Genomic DNA, 22,814 nt, shown 5'->3' with positions numbered 1-22,814 from the left:
CCTTGGGCAAGTCTGTTTGCCTCTCTGGGCCTGTTACTCAGGGGTTGAGACTGAATCCCAGGTGGGGCAGGGACTGTGTCAAACCTGATTTGCGTAGTACAGTCCCGGGCATGTAGTAAGTGCTTAACAAATACGACAATTATTACTCTTATTGAATAGCATTCTCTAATTCTTCCATCATATTCTGTCCATATAGTGAAAACACGTGTTATGACATAGTTGTACTGTAACACGGTGCGGTGTAGAAGTAATAATGCTATTTATTGACTTTGTTGAGTGCTTCATACTGTACTAAGCACTGTGGTGGTACAACAGAAGCACAACACCTATTTCCAGAATACAAGGAGCTTACATGCTAATGGGGGAAACAGACATAGACTACTGAATATGTGTGTATTTATACCCAAGGTCAGACAGAGGATGGATGGAAAAAATCAGGGCAAGAGGGGGCTCAAGAGAAGATGGTACTGATAATTATTCATTCATTCAATCGTATTTATTGAGTGCTTACTCTGTGCAAAGCGCTGTACTAAGAGCTTGGGAGAGTACAGTATAGCAACAAACAGATACATTCCTGCCCACAGTGAGCTCACAGTCTAGAGGGGAAGACAGACATTAATATAAGTAAAGAAATAGAAAAATAAATCACAGATATGTACAGATACATACATACGTGCTGTGGGGATAGGAGGGAGGATGAATGAAGGAGAAAGGGAGTGGGAGAAGAGGAGAGGAGGGCTTAGTCAGGGAAGGCTTCTTGGAGGAGACGTGCCTTCGATAAGGCTTTGTGGTGGGGGTGAGCAATTATCCATCTGATATGAGAGAAGCAGCGTGGCTCAGTGGAAAGAGCCCGGGCTTGGGAGTCCGAGGACGTGGGGTCTAATCCCGGCTCCGTCACTTGCCTGCTGTGTGACCTTGGGCAAGTCACTTCACTTCTCTGGGCCTCAGTTCCCTCATCTGGCAAAGTTGGATGAAGACTGTGAGCCCCACGTGGGACAACCTGATGACCTTGCATCTACTCCAGTGCTTAGAACAGTGCAATGCACAGAGTAAGCACTTAACAAATACCATCATTACTGTTATTATTATATGAGGAGGATAGGCGTTCCAGGGCAGAGTTAGAAGTGGGCGACAGGTCGGCGGCAAGATAGAGGAGATGGAGGGAATTAGTTGGGGAAGGCTCATTGATGTTTTGGGGAAGTGAATTTAACTTGGTCATTTTACTGATTTGGAGAGTACCGACAGGCCACTGCCTGACACAGCGGGATAAGTCTGTTTAGTTTATCCGTGTGTGCGTATGGCACGCGTCTACAGCCGAGAGCTGTTCTTCATCTTCACAAACGGTGCTCACAGCGGCGAGGCCCTATCCCTCTGTGCCGATGTGGCGGAAAAAACTCGATTTGTGACCAACGCTCCCTTTGACAACGTGTGCACCTAAGTGTTTCTTTCTTCCTGAATGCATTTGTCCCGTACAAGGCCTCCTCGTCTCTTGGTATTCCGATCTTTGCGAGACCTTTGACCAAGGAGAGCCTTTGATCTCTTCTTATTGCTGTCTGCCAGTCTGAGCTCCTTGTTCTAGCGGTTTCTCAACCGTCCCCTGTTGCATCATATTTTTTGAGGCTTTACTTAGGCTTCACCATTTTAAATAGGTGATTCTGCCCTCCCGGCTTGGGTGTTAACTTAGGTATCCTGTCATCATCTGTTCTCTTCGCACGTCCCACTCAGTCAGTCAGACGTATTTACTGAGCGCTTCCTGTGTGCCGAGCACTGTACTAAGCGCTTTGGAGAGTACACTAACCATATCGCCCCCTCTAGACTGTGAGCTCACTGTGGACAGGGAATGTGTTTGAAGTTATAGTGTACTTCCCCAAGCGCTTAGTTCAGTGCTTTGCACACAGTAAGCGCTCAATAAATACGATTAAAAATAATAATAACCATAAACAGACACATTTCCTACCCACAACGAACTCAGATGGTGTCGCCGTGAGCGTTGACCGAGTGCTGGTGAGCAAATGATATTCTAGGCCCTCATCGGTAATCTCGTTCGGCCGTTGGATACCGTGTATTGTACTCTCCTAGGTGCTTAGTACATAGTAAGTGCTTAATAAATGCCAGTGATTGATTGAGGATAGTTTGTAGGTGAAGCTGGTGAAATCGCTCAAGAAGCTGGATGTGTCTTCTGTAGTAGGTCCCGGTTTCACCGCCACGTAGGTTTGCTCTCTAGGATCTAAACTTGGTATGGAAGCGTGATGCCTTGTGATCACCACATTCTCTGTCAGCCTGCCAACCTTTTTAATGCTGTTTTGTACTCCTTTCTCGCCGTCGGCGCCGCCTCGGATAACGAACTCCCAAGGTAACGGAATATAGTGACGGCATATAGTTCTGTGTTGCCGATGAAGACCTTCGGTGGTATTTAGGCTGCGTGCTCCCCTGTGCCTCTACCTCAAGAGCATAGTCATCCGCCTGCGGTAGTTCTTCAATGACTGATGCTTGTTGCTGTTCAACTGGAAGAGTTTTTGAGTGACTCCAAAGTCAAAATTCTCCAAATTCTGGGCTCTGCTTCCAAATCCCTTGTTGCGGCCTCAACTCTGACTCGCCTGACCGTACAATCGTGAAGTAGCCCAAGTGTCGTGTTGAATTTGACAGGACAACTGAATTCACTTAGCAACTGAGAGATCCCTGGTCTGTCGATCATGATGACGACTGGGGTATTCGTTAAGTGTTTGCTATGTGCCGAGCGCTTTAACTTGGGTTGATAAAGGCCAGACACGGTCCCTGTCCCATGCGGGGCTCACGGTCTGAGTAGGACGGAGAAAGGAATTGAATCCTCAACTTACAAATAAAGGAAACTGGAGCCCCCGAGGAGTTAAATGACTCACCCAAGGTCACGCAGCAAGCAGACGGCGGACCCGGGATTAGAACCTGGGTCCTCTCACTCCCAGACCCCGTGTTCTTTCCACTAGGCCCCACTGCTCCACAGTTGATGGGATCGAATTGTTTTGTACGGTCAGTGAAAGCAGTATAGCAGGCTTGGTTTTGCACTCGATACTGTTCCTCTCTCTGTCGTGCTGTATGCTCTGTCTGGGTATGCTCTGTTTTGGTCTGAAGCCACAATTACTGCAGAGGAATGTACTATCAATAGCTCTTAGATCAGCTAAATAATGAGTGATGAAAAAGCGATACACCTAGTCTTTCCAAAAAGCTTGCAAGAAAGAGACCTTTGGAAGCTCTGCTTATTTGATCAGTAAAAGTACTCAGTTTTTCTGTAGCATGGATGTTAAGGACAACCCGCTTTATAGTATATGTACCGGTGGGCGGGGAGGAGGGGCGCCATTCGCATCCACACCGTTATTCCTTTCAACATCAAGCCATGTGTTATCGATAGATAGATGCCATCAGTCAACCGATCGATGGTATTTACTGAGCACTGTGCTAAGCGCTTGGGAGAGGACACTACAGTCGGTAGACACGCTTCCTGCCCTCAGGAGCTTACAGTTTACTGGGGAAGACAGACGTTAAAATAAATTACAAGCAAGGAGAACAGCTAAGCATAAGACAGATTGAGTGTCTCGTAAGTACCCCGGAGCTTAGAACAGTCCCTGGAAACATATTAAGCGCTTTAAAAATACCACAATTATCATTATTATTAAGTGCTATAGGGATCGGTTAGGAACTAAGTTCATGGGAGAGGCCGAAAGGAGGGAAAATAGGGTGGACGGAGGAGAGTAAGTCAGGGAAGGCTTCCTGGAGGAAATATGGTTTCGGCAGGGCTTTGAAGATAGGGAGAGTGCTGGGTCTGTCGGATAATAAAAAAAAAAAAAATTGTGGTATTCATTAAGTTCATTCAGTCAGTCTTATTTATTGAGCAATTACTCTGTGCGGAGCACTGTACTAAGCGCTTGGGAGAGTACAGTACAACACTAAGCAGGCATATTCCCTGCCCACAAAGAGCTTACAGCTTGAGGGGTTCTGACAGTTAAGTGCTTGCTATGTGCCAAGCACTGAACTAGACATTAGGGTAATAATAATAATGTTAGTATTTGTTAAGCGCTTACTATGCGCAGAGCACTGTTCTAAACACTGGGGGAGATACAGGGTAATCAGGTTGTCCCACGTGAGGCTCACAGTCTTCATCCCCATTTTACAGATGAGGTAACTGAGGCACAAAGAAGTTAAGTGACTTGCCCACAGTCACACAGCTGACAAGTGGCAGAGGCGGGATAGATATAGGATATTCAGGTTAGCCTTTCTCTAAGTCTCACATGGGGCTCGCAGTCCAAGTAAGAGTGAGAACAGACATTTTGCAGATGAGGAAACTGAGGCCCAGAGAAGTTAAAGCGACTTGCCCGTGGTCACTCAGCAATCGAGGGGCAGAACCGGGATTAGAATCCAGGTCCTCTGACTCCAAGGCCCATGCTCTAGGCCACACTGATTCCCTCTGGAGGGAGGTATATGTAGGAGGAGGGAGTTCCAGGCAGGAGAGAGGTCGAGAGCAAGGAGTCAGGTGTGGAGTTACTTGAGGGGAGAGATGTGTGCAGAATGATTTTTTTTTGGAAGATAATCTGGGCAGCATAGTGAAGTATGGAGTAGAGAAGAGAGAGGCTGGAGGCAGGGAGGCCAGCGAGGAGGCTGATGCAGTAGTCTAGATGGGATCTGACAAGTGCCTGAACCAGTGTGGAAGCAGTTTGGATGGAGTTTTGGAGATGCGGAGATAGAATCGATACTAGACTGTAAGCTTGTTGTGTGCGGATGATGAAAAGTTCAGTTTCGGGTATGTTGAGTCGGAGGCGACGGTGGGATGAGAGGTAGAGAATGAGAATGGAAGTTATGAGATCGTTTCCTAGTTCCCTAGCAGCATTCGAATCCAAAATGGGAAGTAAAAACTTTTAGAAGAACTTCATGTATATTATGAAGGCATGTATGTTTTGAAGTTTTCAACTGTAGACAAATAGAAATAATATAATGCTTTAGTAGTTAGTGATCCAGAACACCAGAGTGCCTCCCAGTCAATAATTAACCAAGGAGAAGAGGTCAAACACTCAGACTGAACTCATTCATCAGACATTCCATGTAATCTTTAGCCCTAGCTCTTTTCTTAATCTTTAAAACTTCAAGTTAATGTTCATGATTTTTGAAGAGAATACGGCCTTTAACAAAAAATCATCTAACCCATTAGGCTTTCTTCTTTTGGTTTAAAGGACAGGTCTCTTTCGCAGATTTCTGAATGATCATTTTTAAAATTGGAAGAGACTAAATTCAGTGGGGCTTGTAGAAGTGCCTATTAAATTCTACATAGTGCTTGCAAGTAAACATTTTGTCTCAGAGAGAACCCCAGCTTTGTCATTAATAATAATAATGACAATAATAAAAGCCATTATAATTGTGGTATTTGTCAAGTGCTTACCTTGTGCCAAGGACTGTATTAAGCGCTGGGATAGATACAAGGTAATTGAGTGGGACACGGACCCCGTCCCACATGGAGCTCAGAGTTTTAATCCCCATTTTACAGGTGAAGCAACTGAGGCCGGGAGAAGTGAAGTACCTTGCCCAAGATCACACAGCCGACAAGTGGCAGAGCGAGGATTAGAGCCCAGGTGATTCAGACGTCCGGCCCGTGCTCTATCCACTAGGCCACGCTGCCTTCCATTAGCATATCAGCATCACTACCGGGTGTACCAGAATGCCTCGGCATGTGTCCACGGTGGTATACACTGATGAAACCCTGAACCACGGGGCACACACCAATGCAAGCCTGGCTCTGGGGCATCCTGGGGGCTCCCGAAAGGGCTTTCCACAGCCCAGTCAGCAAAAGTGGTGGAACTGCTCTCGGAGGGAGCGAGAAAGCCTAGAGGGGCTCAAATGCTTCCATGTTCCCACCACAGTCTTAAGCGTCTCCGAACAACAGTAAAGCCCCTGCCCCAACATCCTACTAATTTACTGCCCAACTGCTTTCCTTGCCTTATTCGCACCCAACCGTGTTCAGACTGGTGAAGCACAACTCTTAACGTTATATTCCAGCAAAAATCACTGAGCCATAGGTTGACCCAGACAGACGACCTAGGCTCGGGTTTAGGGTGGAAGTGACTTCCCTTGTTTCGGCCTCCTTGAATCGCCAAGCTTTCAGGAATGACGGAAGCAGAATCTCTTTGAACTTCAGACCGTGAAGATTAAACGTGGCCAACGGGCCAGGAGAACAGTTTTCTCATGAAAACCTTCAGGCCCTTGGATGCTTAGTACGTTTCAGAAGGAGATCCTGGTGGGATGGCTCCTGGTGGTTTTTGTATAGAAAAGTGCTCTAGAGTAGTAGAGCAGTAGAGTATGAGAGGATGGCTTATTGTCTAAAACCCGGGCCTGGGAATCAAAAGGTCATGGGTTCTAATTCTGGCTCCGCCACTTGTCTGCTGTGTGACCTTCTCTGTGCCTCAGTTACCTCATCTGTAAAATGGGGAATTCGACTGTGAGCCCCATGCGGGACAGGGACTGTGTCCATCCCGACTTGCTCCTGTCAATCCCAGTGCTTAGTACAGTGCCTGGCACATGGCAAGTGCTTAACAAAAACCATTATTATTATTATTCCCAAGGCAGTTGCATGCTTAGACCTGGCACTACAGGATAGCATCAGCACTCTGTGCCATTCACTGTGACCATAAATGGGTCCAGCACCTAAAACCCCCTGGGTGCACTTTCCAATAATAATAATAATAATTATGGTATTTGTTTAGCGCTTTTCTATGTGCCAAGCACTGTTCTAAGCGCTCGGGTAGATACATGGTAATCAGGTTGTCCCACGAGGGGCTCACAGTCTCAGTCCCCATTTTACAGTTGAGGTAACTGAGGCACAGAGAAGTTAAGTGACTTGCCCAAGGTCACACAGCAGTGAAGTGGCAGAGCCGGGATTAGAACCCACATCCTCTGACTCGCTCTTTCCACTGAACCACGCTGCTTCTCCAGTGTACTGCCCCCCTGCCCATCTGTTGCCCAACGACACCCCAGCAATCCCTATCACTACAATCAGTTCCTACTCACAAGATCTAGGTCTCAGGATCTAGGTTTGTCTGTTGACCCCAAAGCAGGCTCTTCATTGTATTCTGACCTAATCTTGAAGATTGATTAAATGGTGCTTTCTTTACTTAATGGCTCACTGAGAAGTAGAGAGGTGGTTATTGCCTGTCTACCTCCCCCAATAGAGCATAGGACAGGGAACATGTCATTTCTTTGTGTTGCACTTCCCCAGGTGAGCTGTGCATTCCAGCCAGTAAGGGCTCGGTAACGAGTAATATTTACTTACGAAAAAAATATTATGAGATTACAGCGTTCCCTTTCACCAATTGCATTCTTTTACCGAACTGCCCTTACCAGTGGGTATAGACGACGCCAAAACTGACACTAGACATACTCAGTAACTTATCATCATCAGGATATGTAGAAATCTAATCAGGAACTGTCACAATGGAGGCAGAAGGTACCTGCTGAAATTTGATCAGTGAAGTGTCACTGAATCTGTAGTTTTGAAAAAGTCAAAATTATGAAGAATTTAAAGGATAAAGTTTTCAGTTTAGGTTAATTTATTATTTGCGACTACCTCGGCACTTGGCGTAGCGCCCAGCACATAGGTATTACTGCTTAACAAATGCCGTCGTAGTAATGGTTTGTTATTCCTCCTTTCAAAGGTTAACCAGAAACTACAGTCCGATGGTGGAAAATAGGCTTTATAACAATTTTGGAAATCATTGCTGATATTTTACTGAAGGATGGATGGTGAGCTCGTTCTTTGGTCTCTGAAAGAATTCAGACCCTCGGTCAATTTCTTGATCAGTTGGGTTAGGGCCAGAGGTATTTTCCAATTTCTACTGTAGAATGGGGATATTTATTCTCCCATCTTCTCCCTGTAGGGATGTCATAACAACGGGCAGTTTAATGATTTTCAGGAGGTTCTCTTTTCTATCAATTTGACTACATTTTCTTGTCTTATAATGGTTAAAACATTTGAAAAAGTAAGAATTATTATAGCTGTCTTACTTTTTATCTGTACAGAAATTTTATCATCTAGACACCGAACACGATAGTTGTCAGTTTTTTTTTTCCCCACCAAAGAGAACGTTGTATGATGGAATCAGTCAGCAAAACCTATCGGTTGGGATGGCAACTGCAGAAATTACATTCACTCCGTCTTCTGTAATCTAACAACATACATTTGAGGTGAGATGTACAGTGGAGATGCAAGGGATTAAAAACGAAGTAGGCAAACTGGGAGGGGAATAGAAATCAGTTGGGGGACAAGGGTAGCAGAAATGGGAATAGGAGAAGAGAAAAGAAGGTGAGGCCCCAAATTAAATGGAGTGGATAGGAGAGATGTGAGAAGAAGCGGAGAAGTGAAAATGGATGTGCTAAAGGTTCTGATTCTCACTTGGTTGGGGAAGGTATGAGTCAAAGGAGCGCTCCGTGGCTCGGCTGTGCTGAGAGGGTGGAGGGATTCTGAATGCTAGGACCCCTCGGCGACACCCTGCTACTACTGGTTGGGAAAGATAGAAGGGGCAGACCCCCTCTGAAACGGCGATCGCTGTTTGTGGAGGGGGAGATCTGAGACTTTGGACTTCTTCCACTCTGCTACTGGCTCTGCCGGTTTTAAAGACTGCCCTGCACAAGACCGGTGAGCAGTCTTGCCTTCCATACTCGGGGATCCACAGAAACAGGCTTGCTCCCAAACCTTGAGAGCAATCGATCAGTGGTATTTATTGAGTGCATACCGTGTGCAGTGCACCGTATCGAACTCTACAAAAGAATCAGCAGACTATTCCCTGCAGACAGGGAGCTTAGAGTCCGCACGAGGAGACAGACATTAAAATAAATGACCGATAGAGCGGACGGATCTCCATTTCCGAGGCACATACGGTGGGGGAGACAAGCACATACAAGGGGATCCACACGCGTACGCACACAGGTAACTCAGAGAACCACGTTGGCACATATCCGCTGAGATAGAAAGGGACAGACTACTTGGGCTCTGATATACACTGGTGGACGCCCGGCCGGGCACTCTGAAGGTGAAGACGGGGCCCTCTGAGAATGATCCAGACGAGTGGGGGTTCAGGGAGTGCTAATGAAGTGTGAAGCAGCGTGGCTCAGTGGAAAAAGCACGGGCTTGGGAGTCAGAGGTCATGGGTTCTAATCCTGGCTCCGCCGCTTGTCAGCTGTGTGACTTTGGGCAAGTCACTTAACTTCTCTGTGCCTCAGTTACCTCCTCTGTAAAATGGGGATTGAGACTGTGAGCCCCACATGGGACAGCCTGATTACCTTGTATCCCCCCAGCGCTTAGAACAGTGTCTTGCATATAGTAAGCGCTCAACAAATGCCATCATTATTATTATCATTATTAATAAAGCCATAGTATGTTGAGGTAGAGTCTCAACTATACCTCAGCTTCTAGTAGACCCCAGACAATGCTCTCTGCATTAGGAGAGATGGTCTCTGCAGCATGGCGTTAGTGGATAGAGCACGGGCCCGGGAGTCAGAAGGACCTGGGTTCTAAATTCCAGCTCTGCCGCTTGTGTGCGATGTGATCCTGGGCAAGTCACTTTACTTCTCTGGTCCTCAGTTACCTCATCTGTAAAATGGGGATTAAGACTGAGTACTGAGCCCCATGTGGGAATTGGACTGTGTCCAAGCTTGTAGTTACCCCAGTGCCTGCTACACTAAGCACATAACAAATAAATACTATTAAAAAAAAATCCCCTACCCTTCCTGGTTATGCCACCTCATTAGCTTCTTCACTGTTCTTGTATTTATATGTTTATTAATGTCTGTTCACTTGTGTCTATTATTTATTATCTAATCTGAAGTCCTAGTTGTTAGCGCTTCCCGGTTGCTAGGCTGCCAGATAACACTGCTTCTACTGTATCAAGATTTCACTTATTGATTTAATAAGCTATCCATTTCCTGGGAAATTAAGCATAACATGTAATTTGCACTGCTGGTGTCAATGGTAAAATTTCTTAACTCCCGGCTTGTGTAGCATAATATTAATGAGTCGTTTGGTTTCTTTGAGCTTCCTTCTTTAATAGGAAAGAAAAGGTCGCTGAACAAAATAGAATCTATGTTGGGTGAAATTTAAAGGACCCCTATAAGACTCTTTCTTTCCCAATTTATAGAAAGACCCTCTTTTCAATTGCAGATGGGCCTTTCCTTATGAGAGGGGATGTAAAATATGATGATAATAATAATGATGGTATTCGTTAAGCACTTACTACGTGCCAAGCACCGTTCTAAGTGCTGGTGGGTACAAGGTAATCAGGTTGTCCCATGTGAGGCTCATAGTCTTAATCCCCATTTTACAGATGAGATAAATGAGGCCCAGAGAAGTTAAGTGACTTACCCAAGTTCACACAGCAGACATGTGGCAGAGACAATTGTCAGACAGTTGTCTGACAACGGGGCAGCCGCTTGCTAAAGTTATTTGCAACTAAGCGAATGAGAATTTGTGCTTGGCCACCCGCAGACACTTGGCAGCTGAGGACGTTACGGGGGGATGTGATTTAAGGAAGAAGCACTATTAATCAATCAGCGGTACTTGAGACCCCTCTCAGGATTGCACCTGGAGAGTTTCCAGTACTCTACCAGTCTCAGCTAAGGGAGAGAGAGTCAAGTAGGGGCATAGCCATTCCATTCCTAGCTTTGGCAGTGGCTAGTGAGCGGAAGGCCATCTGCTACAAGTCAAAACTACCCTGTGCCGGGCTGCAGCGGCACGAGAGAGAGTCGAGGGCGGAGACCCAAGTTTACAACGTGGAAGAAGGCGATGGCAAACCCCTTCCAGATTATGGATACACTACCAGAAGGATTGCAGGTGGAGGTGGGGCGTTCCGGGAGATATGCGTCCATGGACTCTCTGAGGGTCGGAAGCGACTCGGCAGCGTAAGACAAGACAAGACAAGTATTTGAGAATCTACTGTGTGCAGAGCACAGAGCCAGGTGGCTGGTAGACTACGCTAGAATTACAGGTACAGCACCAGCCATTGGGGAATTTATTTTCCAGCCGGGACAACAGGACACATAAATTGTTTACTGGTAGCGAGAGCAGGAAGAAAATCATATGATTCAACTGGTGATGGCAAGATGATGACAAAATGAACACTCAGTCCTTCCACGGGGCATATCTTCGCTGTACATTTTGGGTAGAATGCTGTTAGGGAATGGGGGAACATTTTTCTGACAGCGTGAAACAACGTGGCCTAGCGGAAAGAGCGTGGGCCAGGGAGTCAGAGGACCAGGGGTCTGATCCCGGTTCTGCCGCCTACCTCCTGCATGACCTTGAGCAAGTCACTTGTCTGTGCCTCAGTGCCTTCATCCACAAAATCGAGATTCAGTACTTAATAATGATACTTGTTAAGCGCTTACTATGTGCCAAGCTCTGTTCTGAGTGCTGGGGGAGATACAAATTAATCAGGTTGGACCCAGTCCCCGTCCCACATGGGGCTCGCACTTTTAGTCCCCATTTTACAGATGTGGCAACCGAGGCCCAGAGAAGTGAAGTGATGGGCCCAAGGTCACACAACAGACCTGGGTGGGGCTGGGATTAGAACCCAGGTCCTTTTGAGTCCCAGGCCCAAGCCGTATCCACTGAGCTCCCTCCTACTTAGACTGTGAGCCCCATGTGGGACCTGATTATCTTGGATCTATTCTAGTGCTTAGTACAGTGTTTAGCACATGGTAAGTGCTTAAATACCGCAATTGCTATTATCATTATATTACTAATAGTACTATATTATTATAGTAATTGTATATAGTAATTATTATATACTTTTATTGACGAGTCTATGCATAGAAAGATGGAGGAATAGTGTAAGAAAAGGTTGGAACAGTGCTAGTCAAGGCACTTGTATTGCAATCTGGACTTCTTCAATAATGTAATAATGTGAGGTACTGCAGTGTAAATGAATTATAAGTGAATAAATAAGTGCCAAGAGAAACTATTTGGGGGTATCCCAACCTGAGAAGCATTATGGTATCTGAGAAGCAGTAGGTGTAGTGGACAGAACACGTGCCTGGGAGTCAGACGGCCATGGGTTCTAATCCCAGCTCCACCACTTTGCTGCATGACCTTGGGCAAGTCACTTCACTTCTCTGGGCCTCAGTTACCTCATCTGGAAAATGGGGATTGAGATTGGGAACCCCACATGGGAACGGGACTGTGTCCGAGTTTATTTGCTTGTATGCACCCCAGCGCTTAGTACGGTGCCTGGCACAGAGTAAGAGCTCAACAAATGCCATTATTATTGGGGAAATTAGTTGGGCAATGCCTCCTGGAAGGGCAGGATATTCAGGAGGTTTTGCAGGTGGAGAAGGCTGTGGACTGGCAGATTTGAAAGGAGAGGGTGTTTCAGACTGGAAGAAAGGCAAAAGCAAGGGGTCGGTTGTGGGAGACACAAAGTAAAAAGATAATTATGGTATTTTTTAAGCACTTACTATGTGCCAAGCACTGTTCTAAGCACTGGAGAATGGGAATCTTGCATGATACCACTACACTAGCGACATGGTTAAGATGAGCTTGGGAGGAACAAAGAGCATAGATGGGGAATAACAGGTGAAGAGACCAGATCTGTAAGAAAGAGAGAGAGCTAGGGAAGCCCCCTTAACATCCCCGTGATGTCCCCGGGAGCTTCTGCTTGAAGAAGAGCTAAATGGGTAGCGGTATACTGAAGGTTTTTGAGAAGAGGAGGAACTTGTGCCGAGTGACATTTTCAAAAGATGATCCAGGGAGCAGAGTGCATGTCGTATACACAGATCTGCCAAAACATGTGTTTTCCTTCTGCCTTTTGGCTCGAGTGTTTTGGCGGGAGTGAGGAATTGTTCTTCCGTCAGCACCAAACGGTTTCTGATACAGCACAACATGGCCTTGGAAGGTATGGTTGGGTGCATACGTTGAGCAAAGGAGCAGTCAATCAGTGCTATTTATTGAGTGCTTACCGTGTGCAGAGCGCTGTTAAAGCTTTTGGGAGAGTACAGTACAACAGAGTTGGTAGACGTTCCCTGCCCACAAGGATCTTCTCGATTGATTCATTCATCTTTCTTTATTAAGCGATTACTGTGAGCAGAGCACTGTACTAAGCGCTTGGGAAAGTACAGTACAGCAATAAAGAGTGACATTCCCTGCCCACAAGGAGCTCACAGTCTTGAGGCAACATTGTTTGACAACAGCGTAAAAGGCAGCTGAATGTCAGAGAGTGAAGATTAGCCCATTGGACTTGGCAAAGAGGAGATCATCAGAGACCTCGGTAAGAACAGTGAGTGACCAGATCAAGGTGCGTTGGTGGAGAAATGGTGAACAGGTTGTATCCCCCTGCGATCTTCAAGGAGTTTGAGCAGAAACAGATGGATGGGGTGATAACTGGAAGGTACAGTGTGATCCAGAATAGGGTTTGGGTATTTTTTTTTTTTTTCAATAGGAGAGACTTGAACAGGTTTGAAAACAGAGACGAGTCAGCAGAGCAAGAGAGATGTTGAAGATGGCAGTAAGGCAGTGACGGAGAATGGGAGCAAGTGTTTTCAAAAGGTGAGAGGGGATGGGGATATGGGACCCAGCTGAGGGGATGGATTTGAAGAACAGGTGAAATAAGAGGAGAATCAATGCATAGTATGTATTGAGCACCCATTGTGTGCAGAGCACTGTACTGAGTGTTTGGGTGTATATAGTAGACATGATCCCTGCCCTCCAGGAATTTACAGTCTAGCAGGAGGGGCAAGTTCCTGACTGATGGTTTCAGTTTTTCCAACAGAGTAATTAGTGAGGTTTTCAGTGGATAGAGATGGAGGAGGTGGAGCCCCTGGAAACTTCAGAAGGAGTTAATGGCCCATCCTATTTGGTGGGAGCTGTGGGTGAGGTAGTCAGAGAGGGGAATATAGTATCGTTGCTGAATAAATGCGTGTGGAGTTATAGCAGTCTGTTTTCTGGATGGCCACCAGCAACACTCTGTTGTGTGAATACAGGGGTGGAGGAAGCAGACTTGGGGGGTGAACCAGGGTGATATATGAGTGACAGAATGACAGGAGAGCAAGAGAGTTGAATTCAGTAGAGAGGGTATGGATTTTACATCAAAGGAGGGCTGTGTTGGTTCGGGAGTCCAGAAAGAACACGATAGCTCGGGACAGGTGGAGAAGGGCCACGCTTTGGAAGTCTCACGGGGGAGGGGGCATGAAGGAGGTAGCAGGTTGGTTAATTACTGTCAGAGCACCTCAGAGTTACAAAGTTAAAAATGAGCAGTGTTTAGTGAGAAGGTCCATTGTATGTCAAATCCGGATTTTCCTGGTGTAGGGGGCAGCAGAAGGTCAGCAGTAGTTGAGGAATTTGTGGAGTAGTTGGCCAGGGGATCTGGTGGGTGCTGATGTCCCAAGGATCAGCATATGGAATGGATGGAGGAAGGAAAGAAAGGCATCAAAATCACTCGTAAATGCAGAGGTGGAACTAGGAGGGGTGTGGTGTTTCTGGGGGTTCTTAGCCCTACAAACCAGCCAACATAGGCATTTTGGGGAGCGAGAGGTTGAGAAGCAGCATGACCTAGTGGAAAGACTCTGGACCTGGGAGACAGAGGACACGAGGTCTAAGCCTGGCTCTGCCAACTGCCTGCTGTGTGATGTTGGGCAAGTCACTTCACTTTTCCGTGCCTCGGTTTCCTCCTACATAAAATGGGGATTCAGTCCCCGTTCTTTCCTCTATTTAGACTGTGATCAATTTTATCTACCCAGTGCTCAGTTCAATGCTGAGCACAAAGCAAGCGCTTAACAAATACCACCCTGACTTTTATTGTTGGGGAATACTGAATGGGGGCAGGGGTGAGTTGGGGGAAGGACGGGAGAGATGGAGCCCAAGATCCAGGAGTCCCAGGCTATTTGGTGGATGTGGAAGGGTTTTGGCTGGAGGTTATAATTGGGGAGGAAAATAGGTGGCAAGGCTGGGAATGTTTCCGGGAATGGGATGCAAATGGGAGGAACGGTGAGTAAAAAGTCCATTCCTGGATCTTCCCTCGGCACTGAAGCAGTTCTGCCACAGACCGAAGTAGCCTTTGTAGCATTCTGAAAGTTGTAAAGGCTGGCTTCCTCACCCAGCGCTCTTGTGGAGGGGAGGGAGGATGGAGTCCCAGCATTGGGATGGATGGAGATGAGTCCAAGCCTGTTGGGAAATATTCGCAGCAGAGATGGCAGTGGCTGGGGCCCTTTTGGCAACGTGGCCTAGTGGAAACAGCCTGGTCCTGGGAGGCAGAGGACCTGGGTTCTAATCATGGCTCCACCACTTGCCTGCTGTGTGATCTGGGGCAAGGCACTTCACTTCTCTGGGCTTCAGTATCCTCATCTGCTAAATGGGGTTTCAATACCTGTGCTCCCTCTTAGACTGTGAGCCCCATGTGGCATCTTATCTCTACCCCAGTGCTTAGGAGAGTGCTTGGCACATAGTAAGCACTTAATAAATACCACTATTATTAGTATTACTGGGCCTGGGTGCTTATTACCGAAGGAGTGGAAGACTGCAGTGTAGGAAGGAATCCTAGCGTTCGTCGCAGTTCTAGCAAGTCTATTCCTTGCCCCTTGACCCCACTCGCTATCAAATTTTGAAATCTTTGAAAATATCCCCTTACTCCTTTTTAATCAATTGATGGTATTTATTGAGCGCTTACTGTGTGCAGAACACCATACTAAGTGCTTGGGAGAGTACAGTACAACAAAGTTGGTAGACACCTTGCCATTTTAATGACTATCAAATCTCTCGAGTCGTCTGCCGCTTATTCTCCTCACAGGTTAATGTTGGGGAGGAAAACAATGAAGCAGAGCTTGGATACTCTCCATTGCCTTTAACTTCTACCTTGTCCTTAAGTTCTTTTCTAATGGAGGTTTCCTTGCCCGGCTGCAAGTTAGGAATGCCTGGGACCCAGATTTATTTTCCTCCATTGGAGGCAGTAAGAATTAATTGTGTGGGGGCTGGAGTCTTCTTTATTTTGCCTAACAAAGGAGAATTGGAATAGTTTCTCCTTTATAATGCCGTGGTGATTTTAATATTATGTGCTATTCCAAATGTTATTTAATTGTGTTTGGCTGGGTTTTTTTGTAGTTGTGGCTTTTCAAGCCCATTTTCCTAATAATAAATTTGGGGCCATTTCATCACACATCAACAGCTGCAACAATCCCTTGTGAACAGAAATGACTTTTCTTTCCACGTTGAGGGGGGCGGGGGGCGGGAGGGGGGATGGGGGCGAGAGAATGAGTGTGTGTTTGTGTGTGTGTGTGTGTCTGCTGTGGAAAAAGCCTTGCTCCAGGAATCAGGAGACCTGGGTTCTAAGTGCCAGCTGAACAAGTAAGAGAATGCCTGCTGGGGCTATGCGATCAGTGGGGGAGTTTCTGACCAAGAACCACCTGAAGTCTTTCTTAGATTGGGAGCTCTCTGAGGGACAAGGCCCATGTCTGATTCCTACCTGAGTACTCTTTCCCAACTGCTTAGGACACTGCTCTACCCACAACACAGTAAGTGCTCAATGAATTTTATTACTACCGCTAACAAAGCGCTGGGGTAGATCTCCGATACCGAGGTCCTACCTGGGGCTCACAGTCTAAGAATGAGGGAGTAGGATTTAATCCACATTTTACAGGTGAAGAAACTGAGGCCCAGAGAAGTGAAGTGACTTGCACCAACCAGGTCACACTGTAGAAAGCGGTGGAGCGGGGATTTGAACCCAGGTCGTCTGACTCCCAGGCCTGGGCTCTTTCCTCTAGGCCACATCGCTTCCCACCACTCCTGCTAATATTAGAGCATCCCCCTGGGGTAGAAGGCCCAGTGGGAATCCTGATAATTCTCTGGTGGATGTGAGTGACAGACTGCAGCAGCTGCAGGTAATTTGACTATAAATGGGTCCAGCGTCTCCGTGTGTATTTCACAACGTGCTGCGCCCTTGTGTGCCTACTCACGTATTCTCTTCCCAGCTTCAGGGAGAACATGACTGGCAGGAATGAGAGAGCATAAAGGGCGTCTCACACACCACTGTCACTACAGTGCTCTGCACACAGTAAGCGCTCAATAAATACAGTTGAATGAATGAATGAATATTGTGCAGGTTCTCAGGCCTGAAGTCTCAGAACAGAGGCTCGCCTCCCTCATGGGTGCATGTTTACGGAGAGATGATAAGCCCTGTCTGCGACTGGTAAGATATGCTCAACTTGGGCAGGCATCAGCGGGCGATTCCGGTTTTCCGAGTTCGTCACTTCCGCCACTTTCTTCCGTCTCCCTCGACATAAGGCTTCAAAGAGAGGGCAGTGCTCCCTGCTTTTCAGTCCCTCCTCCATGTGGAGCGATCTGGAGCCAGAGTCTCCCAAGATGCTCTATTTGTTTTGCATTTTCAAAATTAGAATTGAAGACATCTTTGAAGTATTTTCTCCGTCCTCTCGTATCGGCAGTGCAGTACTTTGTCTCAGGCCTCCCAAGTCTATCCAGGGGCACAAGTGACCGACTGATGACCCGAATCCTAACCCTACACTTGCCTCTAAAAACCTAAAAAGCGTGTCGTTAGTATTCGGCAGAGTCACTAGTGAGAGCAAAAAGGAAAATGAATTTCATAAAAATCTAGACACTGAAGCGATGCCAAAATCTGACAGACGTCCCCATGGAGGATTTTAACCCATGGGCTGCTAGCAGAACTGAAACGGACAAAAGTGATTGGACAATCTGGAAATGGGAAAGCTAAATCTTGGCTCCCTTTTTAAAAAAACAGTAAAAATAAAAAGAACCCAGCAGGTTAGAGAGGCATGAATTCGTCAAACAAAAGCTGTGTTGTGACTTCTAAGGTGATATATCTTTCTTTTCAGGTTTTGTTCGTCTTTGAGGTGATTGGACCTAACTTGATCATACTTTCTACCCAAATCATTTCTCGAACACTTCTTTCGGATAGAAGGCGGTAGTCACCTAGTGGAAAGATCATGGGACTGGGAGCCAAGAAACCTGAGTTCTAATCCTGACCCTGCAACTTGCCTGCTGTTTGACCTTGGGCAAGTCATTCTAGACTGTGAGCTCCTTATAGATAGGGAACGTGTCTACCAACTCCTGTTGTACCTTTCAAGTGCTTATTACAGTGTTCTCCACACAGTAAGCGCTCAATAAATACCATTAATTGATTATAGCAGTAAACTACACATTCTTGCAAGGATTCGTGCAACTTTCCTCCCAGGTTTCTTCTGAATTTTTTTGAATGGATGTCAGCTGATCATGCTGATCAGTTAATAGACTATTTCATCGATATGGTCTAAAATTTCCTGTGTGCTCATTGCAGGTGGATGAAGTACCTCTGACCTATCTGTTACAAAGAGCAGTTTGGATGTAGGTGTCTCCTAACATCTGACTCAGCTTTGACCAGATTAAAGAATTCATCGATCCTCTTGGTTATCTCTTTTCCATCCCTGAGTGCACGTTTTGCTTCGTGATCTTCAAATGCTCCACTGATTTCCTAACCTGCTTCCTGCTTTTGATGTATTTGAGGGATTTTTTTCATACTGTCTTTGGCATCCCTCATCAGGAGTTCAAAGAAACCCCTTCTGGGCTTACATAATTTTGGATATACACCTTTTAATTCAGGCAAAACCTCAATTTGGTTTGCAGTAGAAAGTTGGAACACAGCCACAGAAACAGGTCGGCTTGGTCTTCGGCAATCAGAAATCGATCAGGAATATTGGTTTCATTCATTCATTCAATAGTATTTATTGAGCGCTTACTATGTGCAGAGCACTGTACTAAGCGCTTGGGATGAACAAGTCGGCAACAGATAGAGACAGTCCCTGCCGTTTGACGGGCTTACAGTCTAATCGGGGGAGACGGACAGACAAGAACAATGGCACTAAACAGCGTCAAGGGGAAGAACATCTCGTAAAAACAATGGCAACTAAATAGAATCAAGGCGATGTACAATTCATTAACAAAATAAATAGGGTAACGAAAATATATACAGTTGAGCGGACGAGTACAGTGCTGTGGGGATGGGAAGGGAGAGGTGGAGGAGCAGAGGGAAAAGGGGAAAATGAGGCTTTAGCTGCGGAGAGGTAAAGGGGGGATGGCAGAGGGAGTAGAGGGGAAAGAGGAGCTCAGTCTGGGAACGCCTCTTGGAGGAGGTGATTTTTAAGTAAGGTTTTGAAGAGGGAAAGAGAATCAGTTTGGCGGAGGTGAGGAGGGAGGGCGTTCCAGGACCGCGGGAGGGCGTGACCCAGGGGTCGACGGCGGGATAGGCGAGACCGAGGGACGGCGAGGAGGTGGGCGGCAGAGGAGCGGAGCGTGCAGGGTGGGCGGTAGAAAGAGAGAAGGGAGGAGAGGTAGGAAGGGGCAAGGTGATGGAGAGCCTTGAAGCCTAGAGTGAGGAGTTTTTGTTTGGAGCGGAGGTCGATAGGCAACCACTGGAGTTGTTTAAGAAGGGGAGTGACATGCCCAGATCGTTTCTGCAGGAAGATGAGCCGGGCAGCGGAGTGAAGAATAGACCGGAGCGGGGCGAGAGAGGAGGAAGGGAGGTCAGAGAGAAGGCTGACACAGTAGTCTAGCCGGGATATAACGAGAGCCCGTAATAGTAAGGTAGCCGTTTGGGTGGAGAGGAAAGGGCGGATCTTGGCGATATTGTAGAGGTGAAACCGGCAGGTCTTGGTAACGGATAGGATGTGTGGGGTGAACGAGAGGGACGAGTCAAGGATGACACCGAGATTGCGGGCCTGCGGGATGGGAAGGATGGTCGTGCCATCCACGGTGATGGAGAGTATTGGTTTGGCACCGGGCGTGTGCAGAGTGTACTATACTCTCCCGAGTAGAAGAGAGGTAGTCAGATCCTTACTGTCAAGGAGCTCGCAGTTTAAAGGGGGTAAATGATCCACAGGTAGGAAGAATCGATCAAGCAGTCAGTGGTATTTATTAAGCTCTCACTGTGTGGAGAGCACCATACTAAACGCTTGGAGGAGTAAAGTACAACAGAGTTGGTAGACATGTCCTTCTGGGCGGACCAGAAGGAACTTAGAGGCCGAATAGATGGATGTGAGGAAAAGCAAGTGCTCAAACGTGGGCATACCTCCAGTTCTGATACATAAAATCAGGAGATACTTCATGCCCTGACGTTGCTCAGGATTCGCACCTCCTCCCGGCATCGCGTGCAAGTTCCAGGAAAGACTGTTTCCTCCTCACCCGTCTTCCCATCCCTTTCTCTCCCCACCTCCTAGCGTGTTGTTTCCCAATCAGTTGATCTCAGGCTTGGTCAAAGGCAGTAGGGATAGGGCAGAAATGGAAGGGGCAGAGATCCTTCCAGCCCCGATTCTACATGCCTTGGGCGGAAGCAGGAAAAGCCCACTTTTCAGCTGCTTTCCTCTCGCGGGCTTCACGTACACTAACTACAGCTGTGCTCTGGAGGCCCTTCTGTCATTCCCCGGTTCTGTGCTGCCTTCAGTGGGGCAGAGGAGGTGGGGGAAGCAAGGGTGTGGTGGGGAATCGCTATCTGTGATCACAGTTAGAAATGCTCCTGGGCTAAAGCAAAGTCTGGTCTCCATGGCAACTGAAGCCGAAAGGCAGTTTAATGGCAAGAAGGAACTTGGAACTGAGCTGACAGGACAGCAAGAGGGAACTTGGCCCGTTCAAACCGAACTGGCTTCCTGCCATTTGGGGCCAGGGGAAGGGGCCTAGACTCAGGTTGGGACCCACGAACCTTTTCCTTTGATGGGGGCAGCCCATGGCTCGAGCAGGAGCAGCACGGATCTCTGGGTGCATAGATAGGTAGGGTGTAAGTGGGCGCGAGAGGGCTCAGTTGTCATATCGGGGCTGGTTCTGTAACAGGAAATGAATAAAGTACCATGAAGTCTTTGGGAAAACGTATGGTGGTTCACAATACCCTCCCATTTTTGAGGAACGTGTTACTTAGGTGTCCTGGAGTGTGCCCGTAGTCGAGTGTGGAAATTGATGGGTCGAAACTGCTATGGGGTGGGTAGTTGGGACTGCTGATGTGGTTGTTGGGAGGAAATGACCTTGGGAGAAGAAAGATTCATTGGGGAATTCCTCATGGAAGAGGTGGAATTTCAAAAGTGCTTTGAAAATGGGGAGAGGAGAGAGGTTTAGCAGGTTCATGCGATCGTATTTAGTGAGCGCCTACTGTGTGCAGAGCACTGTACTAAGTGCTTGGGAGAGTACAATACAACAATAAGCATTTAGAAGGGGGAAAGAGTTCCAGGCAGGAGGATGGGTCTCAGCAAAGGGTCGGGGGTGGTAGAGTTGAGAACGAGTCACAGCCAGAAGGTCAGCTTGGGAGGAATCAAGTGAGGGAGTAAGAGGGAGAGGTGATGGAGCTTCTTCAAACCAGTGATCAAGATTTCCTGCTTGTTGCAGAGATGGAGGAGCAGAGAGATGTTAAGAGATGTTAAGAAAAATGATCTTGGAAACCGTAAAATAGGTATAGGAGAAGGGAGAGGCTGGAGGCAGGGAGTCGGGTGAAGCGTCTGAGAGCTAAGGGAAAGCTAAGCTAAGGTGGTGTCAAGAGGGAGGAATGGAAACAGTGCGGCAGAGGGCGATTTTTACACGCATGTGTGTGGAAGGAATTGTCAGTTATGCCTAGGTCTCCTCAGCCATAGGCATACTGGTCACCTCACCATCAGTAATGTCATCTTTGGACCCGAGAGACCAGAAATAGACTTGAGGCAGGTTGGTTCAAAAAGAGGTATCGAGGCTAGTGGGCATTTTGTAATTGTGTGAAAGGCTGGCTTCAAATGATGATTGTGTTGGAAGCCAAAAAATCATATTCTTCACCCTGCAAAATATATTTGGTGTCTCTTTTATGGGGATTAAAGGAAGACTGTTGAAGTGCTGATGAGGTTTCATCATCGTTCCAGTCATGAATTCTGTTGCCATTTGGATAAATCCCCTTGACAGTTGAAAGTCAACATGACGGAAAAGTAAAAGTCATTTAAAAAAGGGTGTTTGGGGTAGGAGGTGGCAAAACTGGCAATATATTTCCTGGCTAAAAAATACCTCACAAAAATAAAAGCATCCTGGTACTTGAAGACCTGTCTCAGTAAAAGATGATCCTAATTGTGAGCCTCATGTTGTATGTTTGTGGGTGGTGTGTTTTTGTTTTGTTCTAAGGGTAGGCTTGAAAACAAAAAAGGCATTCGGTCGTAAAATCTGGATTAGGTTTTATAGTGTAGAATGTTGAAAGTGTCCTTACAGAAGCTATGAATTATTTGCAAGCAGTATTCAAATTTTAACAAATGAAAAATCTGGTTGCTTGAGGATACATGAGAATCTCCAAAAGTGAATCCTTGGAGCAGTCAAGTCCAAGCGTGACTTAACCATTTTTCTTCATATTGGCCGGAGTCACCACTGTGTTCTACCCCAAGAGTGGCCTAATGAAGAGAGCACAGGCCTGGGAGTCAGAAGGACCTGGGTTCTAATCCCAACTCTGCCACTTGTCTGCTGTGTGACCTTGGGCAAGTCACTTAACTTCTCTGTGCCTCAGTTACCTCATCGGAAAATGAGGATTAAGACTGTGAGCCCCACATGGGACAAGGACTGTGGCCAACCTGATTACCTTATGTCTACCCCAGTGCTTAGAACAGTGCCCGACACATAGTAAGCACTTAAAAAATACCGTTAAAAAAATCCCAAAACAAAAACAAAACGTTTCTTCGAATTTCATCTATTCACTGTAATATTCCATGAACCCAGTTCTCTTTTTCCAGAGCTGGATGTGGTGCTCTGTCAAACTCCCCTTCCCCCCTCCTTTTTTTTTTTTTTTAAACACAAGTGGTATACGCTTTCTGGAAGCCACATTCCTGAA

The 22,814-nt window shown here is 46.7% G+C and overlaps 1 protein-coding gene and 1 non-coding gene across 7 annotated transcripts in view; both read left to right on the top strand.

Moving 5' to 3' along the window:
- The window catches only part of PTBP3 (polypyrimidine tract binding protein 3), a 178,070-nt gene that overhangs the window by 77,041 nt on the left and 78,215 nt on the right, over positions 1–22,814 (top strand). Inside the window, exons 1-2 of one of the 6 annotated variants that reach the window (XM_029053784.2) lie at positions 13,250–13,268; positions 13,440–13,546. The exons of 3 other annotated variants lie outside the window; for them this stretch is intronic. The gene's annotated coding sequence lies outside the window, so the exon portion shown is untranslated. Of the gene's footprint in view, positions 1–13,249; positions 13,269–13,439; positions 13,547–20,665; positions 20,762–22,814 lie in introns of those variants that run through there. 2 more of the 6 variants (XM_029053783.2, XM_029053785.2) reach the window with 2 other exon arrangements.
- Positions 10,574–10,711, top strand: LOC114807711. Its single transcript, XR_003755786.1, has one exon. It is a non-coding gene; the product is annotated as a small nucleolar RNA SNORA7 (small nucleolar RNA).

Source organism: Ornithorhynchus anatinus, chromosome X3 (assembly GCF_004115215.2).
Source record: "Ornithorhynchus anatinus isolate Pmale09 chromosome X3, mOrnAna1.pri.v4, whole genome shotgun sequence".
Lineage (NCBI taxonomy): Eukaryota > Metazoa > Chordata > Mammalia > Monotremata > Ornithorhynchidae > Ornithorhynchus > Ornithorhynchus anatinus.
This window is presented reverse-complemented; position numbering and strand designations above follow the sequence as displayed.